The sequence below is a fragment of the Phragmites australis genome, chromosome 18 (genome assembly GCF_958298935.1).
Source record: "Phragmites australis chromosome 18, lpPhrAust1.1, whole genome shotgun sequence".
Classification (NCBI taxonomy): Eukaryota; Viridiplantae; Streptophyta; class Magnoliopsida; order Poales; family Poaceae; genus Phragmites; species Phragmites australis.
Window position 1 is genome coordinate 6,592,627 of NC_084938.1, and position 9,113 is coordinate 6,601,739.

Consider the following 9,113-nt stretch of genomic DNA (forward strand, 5'->3'; position numbering starts at 1 on the left):
CTTAGGATTTGCTTGAGTCCATAAAGCGCATTGTGCAACCTATACACATGATTAGGATATCTATGGTCTTCAAAACTGGGTGATTGTTCAACATATACAAGTTCATTTATATATCCATTTAAAAATATACTCTTCACATCCATTTGGTATAATTTTATATTGTGATGCGAAACAAATACAAGAAGGATACGTATAGCTTTTAGTCTTGCCACGGGAGCGAATGTTTCATCAAAATCCAAGCCTTCTACTTGTGCAAAACCTTGAGCGACTAATCTTACCTTATTCAAACCACCACACCGTTTTTGTCTTGTTTGTTGTGGAAGACCCACTTTGTACCAATGACGTTCTTGTCTTGTGGCCTCTCTTCAAATATCCAAATTTCTTTGTGGGTGAAGTTATTAAGTTCATCTTGTATTGCCATCACCCAATCCAGATCCTTGAGGGCTTCTTCTACATGAGTGGGTTCCACACAAGAAACAAACGAGTAATGTTCACAAAATGAAGCGTATTGAGAACGAGTCGTTACTCCCTTTGGTGGACTCCCAATGACCAAATCAATTGGATGATTCTTTGAGATATGAGTTTGCTTCACTTGTGGGACTTGTGGTGTGTCTTGCGGTGGTCCAACGTCTTGAGCATGAGCTTGAGCTTCCTCTTGAGAGATGTGTGTATCATGTATAGGAAGATGTTGATCATCCTTTGCTTCATCTTGATCCACTTGGGGTGCTAAGAAAGTATGTGGAGTGGAAGTAGTAGGCATGTCTTAGTCATCTTCCTTAGGCTTGATATCCCTAATGGCCATCTTCTTCATCACTTCTCTCAATGGTTCATCACTTACATCATCACAAGCAATGCCTTCTCCTTGGGAGCTATTAGATTCATCAAACTCCACATCACATATTTCTTCAATAAAACCGGTGGCATCGTTGAATACTCTATATGCTTTGGAGTTAGATGTATAATTAACAAGAAAACCAATATCACAACGACGTTCAAACTTCCCTAGGCGTTCTATTTTTTTGAAGATAAAGCACTTACAACCAAACACCCAGAAATAGGAGATATTGGGTTTCCTCCCAATGAGAAGCTCGTATGGCATCTTCTTCAACAGTCGGTAGAGATACACTCTATTTGACACATGGCATGCCGTGTTGATTGCTTCTGCCCAAAACTTCTCCGGCGTGCCATACTCATCCAATATAGCTCTTGCAAGTGTAATCAACATCTTCTTCTTCCTCTCCACCATACTATTTTGTTGAGGAGTGTAGGTAGATAAAAATTCATGCTTGATGCCTCTTTCTTCACAATACTCTTCAACTTGAGTATTCTTGAACTCCATCCCGTTGTTGCTTTAGATCTTCACCAATGTTGCTTCAAACTTATTTTGAGCCCTCTTTGCGAATTTTTTGAAGATCCCAATGGTCTTGCTCTTGTTATCTAGAAAGAAAGTCCAAGTGTATCTTGTATAATTATCAACAATGACAAAGTAATAGAGATTACCACCAAGACTTTTGTAGGTAGTTGGTCCGAAGAGGTCCATGTGTAGTAGCTCCAAGGGTCTTGATGTAGACATCATAGCCTTGTAAGGATGTGAACTTGCAACTTGCTTTCCCGCTTGGCAAGCACTACACAATTTGTCCTTCTTGAAGATTACGTCCTTCAAACCTACCACCATTCTGTTCTTGAATGCCTTCTTGAGTTGGCTCATTCCAATATGAGCAAGTCGTCGATGCCAAAGCCAACTCAAAGATGTCTTGGTGAAGAGGCACGTTGTCAAGCTAGCTTCATTAGACGAAAAATCCACAACATATATATGTCTATGTCTAAAGCCTTTAAAGATTAGATCATTATGCTTCTTACTAGTAATCACAACATCAACATCACTAAATAAGCATGTGAAGCCTAAATCACATAGTTGAGCTACTGAAAGTAAATTGAAACTAAGAGACTCAACTAAAAGTACATTGGAGATGGAGAGATCATTGGAGATTGTCACCTTACCCAAACCTACCACATTTTCTTTTGAATTATCACCAAAGGTGGCTTTATTATGTCCGTCCACTTCATCTTCTAGAGAGGTGAACATCTTTATATTGCCGATCATATGTTGTGTACAACCACTATCAAGCACCCAATGCTTTCCGCCGGCTTTGTAGTTCACCTACATGCATGGGATGATGCTTTTTGTTTAGGTACCCAACCAATTTTGGTACATTTTATGTGAGACACAAGATTCTTGGGCACCCAAATTTGCCTTAGAAACTTGCCTTTGGCTTGAGTTCCAATGAATTTAGCCATAACTTTGCCACTCATAAGCTTATGCAATAGAAAATAATGACCATTAAAAGTAGACTTGTATTTAGATGGCAAAGTAGGAAGGGGTTTGGAAGGGATCAGATACTCCCTTGTGTGGTGACCGGTGACTTCATAATGTTGACAATAGAATCCAACTTCTTTGATGAAGCACTTGTTTATCTTCGGTGACTTGATGAACTTTTCCACCGGGTTGGGGAAGCAACCAATGCATCTCTTGTTGTAGTACATAGCATTCTTCATTTGGATTTCTTTATGCTTGTACTCCTCCTTAGTCAACTGGGCCACACATAAATTAAGCTTGCAATCTCATTCCTAAACTCTTTTTCCCTTGCATGGTTAGTCTTTAGAGATGATACATTATCACATGAAGATGAGCAAGGTATTTCAAGGAGATCATCACAAGATGTAGATGCATTGATCTTAACTACTTTAATAGTTGACAATTCATTTAGAGAAGAATCAATGGCATCATATGCTAGTTCAAGTTTTTGATATTTGCATTTCAAGTCAACATGCTCAAGTTTTAGCTTTTTGTTACTAGCCTCAAGAGACTTGCTAGATGCAACTACTTCATCATTTTTCTTAAGCACATCACTGTATTTAGCAAGCAACTCATTATGACTAGAACTAAGTATAGTATTAACATTTTCAAGAGACTTGATTTTAGCTTTTTGTTTCTTGATGATAGTAGCATAGTCATTCATGAGCTTAGATAGATCATTAGGAGAAAGACCATCATCATTACTACTATCATCTTCATCACTACTCACCTTATTGTTACCTTTTACCATGAGACACATAGGTGGTGGAGGTAGATGTGCATCATCATCATTGGTGACAGCAAGGCCCGCCAAGTTGTTGTCTTCATCATTGCTTGAGTCATCACTTGAGCTTTCGCCGGAGACCCATTCACCAACAATGTAGGCCTTACGTCCTCCACCATTCTTTTTGAAGAGCTTCTTCCTTGAATGCTTATCTTGGCTCTTCTTTTTGTGCTTGTCCTCATCTTCATTTGGTTCAATCTTCTTGCCTTGTTCATGTTCTTCTTGTATGGTTAAGGGCAATCATATAACATGTGGCCAAGTTCACCACAATTCTTGCATCTCTTTTTATCTTCTCCACTGAACTTGTCAAATTTCTTTAGACGAAATTTGTTCTTCTTGGGATCATAGTTGTAGCCATTCTTTTGGAATTTGGAGATCATCCTTATGGTTCTTCTCATGAGAAGAGCAAGCTCGGTGTCGGAGTCATCATCATCATCACTATCTTCTTCATCGCTTTTGCTTGATGATGGGAGCTTTATCTTCTTCTTCTTCTTGTCAACCATCTTTGCCTTGAGAGCAAGATTTTTGTTGGATGAAGACTCATGATCTCCAAACAAGAACATCTCATGAGCACGTATCTTCCCAACAACATCGGTGATGGTCATGTCATTGATGTCCTTTTCATGAAGAAGAGAGATGACAATGTTATATTGCGGCTTCGGAAGCACCTTCAAGATCCTACGAATAACGTCTCCTTGAGACAATTGAATTAGTTCAAGAGAGTTAATCTCTTCTACAAGCATATTCATGCGACAATACATATCATTGTACAATTCATTTGGAAGCATCTTGAATTGATTAAGAGCATTCATAAGCACATGATATCTTTCCTCACAAATTTTCCTAGAACCCTCACGAATTTCACAAAAAGCGGTCCAAATCTCATTAGCATATTCCTTGCTACGAATTCTCGAGAAAACTTCTTCACTAATTTCCTCAAATATAGCATTCTTTTCCTTAGTATTCCATCTAACTTGTTGGTCGGTAAAAGGGTGATCAAACCCAATGGAAGCAGCTAGCCAAGCTTCAGGGGAAATCGCCTCAAGATAGCTTGTCATACGAACTTTCCAATATGTGAAGTTCTTTCCATCGAACCTTGGCATGCTACTCTCATTCTCTGGAGCCATTACTCTAGGATTTTAAGCCTATCAAGAGCACGAGACTCTGATACCAATTGAAAAGATCTAAAGGCCCTAGAGGGGGGGTGAATAGGGCACTAATAAAAACTTAAACCAACTACTGAATTCTAGAACAAAGAGCAACATTAGCCTAGAAAGAATAAAAGTAACTAGATGGCCTAGCAAGTTAGAATGATAAGAACAAACATGCAAGCATATAGAACATAAGAAAAGTGCAGAATTGAAACTTGCATGAAGTAAATGCTAGAAGAAAAATGCGGAATGTAACATGAGTAGGGAAATGGGACACCGAGTTTTTCCCGAGGTATCGAAGAGTTCGCAATCTTCACTAATCCTCGTTGGAGCATCCTCACAAGGATGTCGCTCCCCCTTGAGTCACCAAGACTCAAGTGCTCACTAGTGATAGCCACTTCTCCATCTCCAGATTGATGGACATCAAACCAAGTGCACGAGCTTCTCGGGGCTCCCACAAGACCTCCAAGAGCTCACCGAGAACACCTCCAATCTCCACGACCAGCTAGGTGTTACCAACCACCAAGAGTAACAAGCTAACTGGTTCACTTGATCCCTATGAAGCCTAAACAACAGCTAGATGCACATTTGCTACTCTTGAAGCACTAATGAAGTCCTTAATCTTCAATTAAGAACTTGCAAATCACCTCAAGTGCTCCCCCTTGCTTCTACATGACACCAACTGTGTATGAATACTTATGGGTTGCAAGAGAGACGTATGAAGTCAAGTGAGGGGGTATATATAGGCTAGAGGTCCAAATCTAGCTGTTACTCAACCACTCACATTTTCTGTGAACACCGGATGATCCGGTGCACACGACTCTATCATCACCGGACAATCCGGTGAGACTACTTTTCTTCACGTGTTGTCTGCCATCTGTCAGTAGCCGTTGCAAAATGGTCCGATGTTAAATAGTCATTGTTAAATAGTTCAGTGATAACTCTCTTATGAAACCGGACAATCCGGTCAATTCCACTCGGATTTTCTCCAGAAAAATAGTGCTTCTATTAAATAGTCTAGTGTATGCGTCCTTCCGATCACCATATAATCCTGTTCGTTCAACTCGGATTTTCTCTAAAAAATGACTTTTCTGTTAAATGCTCCAGTACAAAATTTCTCCAATCACCGGACAATTCGGTGTGGTCATTTGAACCATTCACAGAGTGGGAAAATAGTCCGGTGAGTTTAAACCTTTTCACACCGAACAATCCGGTGAGAACAAATTTTCTGGAACTCGTCCACTTCAATTGACTTTGAGTTCTAACTTCTCAACTTCTCACTCATGGGCTTCTATGAGCTACCTAGTGCTGGATTTTCGCAAGTGTGCATTCAACTATGTCTAGACTCAACTAGGTCAAGCTACAACACTTAGCCCCCCTTTATAGTACGGTAAAAAAGATAAAAGGAGATCTATATCTACTCTAAGTATCCTTCATCACCTTGTGACACTTAGCACTAGAAGATCCTTAATCTTGACGTAAATGTCCTTTTGATTGACCAATAGAATTCCATGAGGGACCAAGAAAACCCTTTCAATCATTATGAACTAAATTTTTTTGATTCCCTTCAAAACATACACACTAGTCACAATGATACAGTTGTCATTAATCACCAAAACACTTACCACTTACCTAGGGGCTTAGATGCTACAACATTCAAGATTTAAGATCCCATTGGATATTGATAACACATCGATTTGTGATATTAAACATGGTACGATGCTTGCAGAACTACTTATAAAAACAACACTCATAATATGGGATGAAGCAATTATGACAAATAGACAATGCTTTGAGGCATTAGATAGATCGTTGAAAGATATAATGAGTGAGCAAAATCCAGATGCTAAAATGATTCTATTTGGAGGCAAAGTTATTGCCTTAGGAGGTGACCTTCGACAAATATTACCTATTATAGAGAACGTTACAAAATCACAAATAATAAGTGCAACCATTATAAAATCACCCTTGTGGAACTATGTTAAGATTATAAAGCTGGCAAAAAATATGAGATGGAAGAGTAAGACAAATAATGCTATTGAATATCAGGAATTACAAGACTTTAGTAAATGGATATTAGATCTTGGAGATGAAATATTAGCAGCAATAAGACATGAGACAGATACAGAAGTAACTTGAATCAAGATACCACATGATTTATTAATATTTACTGACGGTCCAAAAATCCAAGCAATAGTCAATGTAGTATACTCTCAGTTTATCTATAATTATACTAATATAGATTATCTTAAAGAAAGAGCCATATTAAGACCTACAAATAAAATTGTGGATGAAATTAATTCTTACATGTTATCACTTATACTAGGCGAAGAGAGAAAATATTTTAGTGCAGACTGCATATCAAAGTCATTTGATACTTGTAATGATATAGATATATTGTATCCAATTAAATATCTAAACACATTAAATGCTAACAATTTTTCAACTCATCCTTTAAATTAAAAATTGGGACACCTATTATGCTTCTACGAAATATAAATCAAAGTATAGGACTATGAATGGTACAAGGCTAATAGTCACTAATCTTGGAGATAATGTCATAGAGGCAGTTATAATAAGTGGTTCAAATATTAGTGACAAAGCATACATCCCAAGAATCAATTTAATAACAAGAGGATCTAGATGGCCATTTATATTAAGTCACCGACAATTTCCCATAAAGGTTTTCTATGCAATGACTAGAAGTAAATGTCCAGGTCAAATATTATCCCATGTAGGTGTATGCCTTAAAAACCCGGTTTTTACACATGGTCAACTATATGTTGTTGTTTCACATATCACATCAAAAGGTGGCCTCAAAATTTTGATAGAAAATGAAGATGGATCATGCAGTGATGAAACCAAAAATGTTGTATACCGTGAAGTATTTTTATATATATAATATCTATCATTGTAGATGAGCATCAATCTCCCTATTGTCATGCTTTGATAATAAAAAAAGAGGAACTAATACCCTTGTATGTCTCTGGATATGTTCACAAATTCTCTGCAGTAGATGTATAGATACCAGTAACCACGGTAGAGGATATATATATGTGTAAATATATATACATGCATGCCATGATAGGCTGTGCTTTCATTTAACTAGAGGTGCCTGAACCATGCTGAAATTGCTTATGTGAGCTCCGACAAGATCAGCACATAGAAAGGGAGAAATTTAAACTGGAAAAAGATCCGTTAATGAGATCAACAATTTTTTTTTTCACTAGAAGAGGCTATAGAAGGGCCTCTAGGGGTGCACTACCAGATTTTGAGACTTTGCCGTGTGCCCAGGGCACACGGCAAAACCCTAAAAACACTCGGCAAAGTGTTTGCCGAGTGTAACACTCGACATAACACTGTCGGCATACACAGTGCCGGTAAACATCTGTTTGTCGAGTGTTTTATATCGCGCACTCGGCAAACATATTTGCCGAGAGCCAAATACGACACTCGGCCAAAAAAAGCGACCTAACGGCGCCAGGGCCTTAACGTCCTCTTTGCCGAGTGTCTAAGGTATACACTCGGCAAACTCGAGGACACGTGGCGCTCGCACATCGTCCTTTTTTTTGGGCAGTTTGCCGACTTTGCCGAGTGTCCGTGGAATACACTCGGCAAATCACGGCACGTTTGCCGAGTGTATTGGAGGGTACTCGGCAAAGTGACCACAAAATAGCGCCCAGATAGCACTCTTTGCCGAGTGTATACACTCGGCAAACTGGCATCCAAAATGCCAGATTGAACAGCCTTGCGACACGTGTCACGTTTGCCGAGTGTTAACCTCGGCATAGCCTTGTTTACCGAGTGTTACACTCGGCAAACTGTTATATACCAGATGGCCAATTGATCCATACCAGATTCAAAACTGTCGCTGCAATTCAAAACAATTTATATATATTTCACAGATTACCACATTCACATAAACATCGCATATTACACAAACATCACATAAACCGTCGCATAAACATCACATATGCCACAAACATCACATAAACCGTCGCATAAACATCGCAAGTGACACAAACATCATAAATTGTCGTGACAAGATAGCAAAATATAGTCCAAACAAAAAGAAAATGTTGCAGGCCGTAACGGACTCCACACTTGATTACCACCTTAACCTGCATCAATCAAGGAGCAGAAACACTAAGTAAGAAGTATGCATTTGAAAGTAAACAGAAATGCTAAGTATGGATATGGGGTTACAAAAGTAAGTTTTCAAAGTGAGGAGAACAAATCAAAGTGAGGTGGAGTACCAAAGTGCGAACCTCCAGCTCCAGGCGTATTCGATCCCTCTGATGGATACTGCACAAAGGAGGAGATAGTTAGCACAACACTCTATGGTTGTAGGAATGGCAATAATGGTGATTACAAGGTTATAAACTAACTCACAGGAGTGTGTGGAGCCTGTGGAGCAAGTGGACGAGAAGGGGTTGGCATCGGTGGCGGAGTTTGGCCCATTGCAGCATAAAGAGGCGTCATCATCGCATACCACTGGGATCATTCTGCCGCCATCCTCTCCTCGAACGATCTCTCTAATTCGTGCCGGAGCCTCCTTTCTTCATCCAGCTGGGCCTACAGTATGTCATCGCAATCTCATCATCGTTCCAATGCAAAGCATGTAAAGACCGTGGAGGATGAATGAATAGAACTAACCTAGATTTTGTTCATCGCAATCCGTGTAGGCTCTGGGCGAGGGCGTATACCCGGACCTGAGCTCGTGCTCTGAGCTCTAAGCTGAGAGAGAGAGGGAGTGGTGTTTGTATCGAGTGTGCTGTCGCCAATCCAGAACCGGCCATGTTTCTTGCCTCCTCCCACCCTC

The 9,113-nt window shown here is 39.5% G+C and overlaps 1 long non-coding RNA gene across 1 annotated transcript; it reads right to left on the reverse strand.

Annotated features, from left to right (window-relative positions):
• Positions 1-8,333: 8,333 nt before the first annotated feature.
• LOC133898802 (uncharacterized) lies at positions 8,334-8,739 on the reverse strand. The gene is made up of 3 exons (XR_009906272.1): positions 8,684-8,739; positions 8,560-8,596; positions 8,334-8,412 (listed from the first exon to the last, which is right to left on the reverse strand). It is a non-coding gene; the product is annotated as an uncharacterized LOC133898802 (long non-coding RNA).
• Between the last annotated feature and the right edge of the window lie 374 nt (positions 8,740-9,113).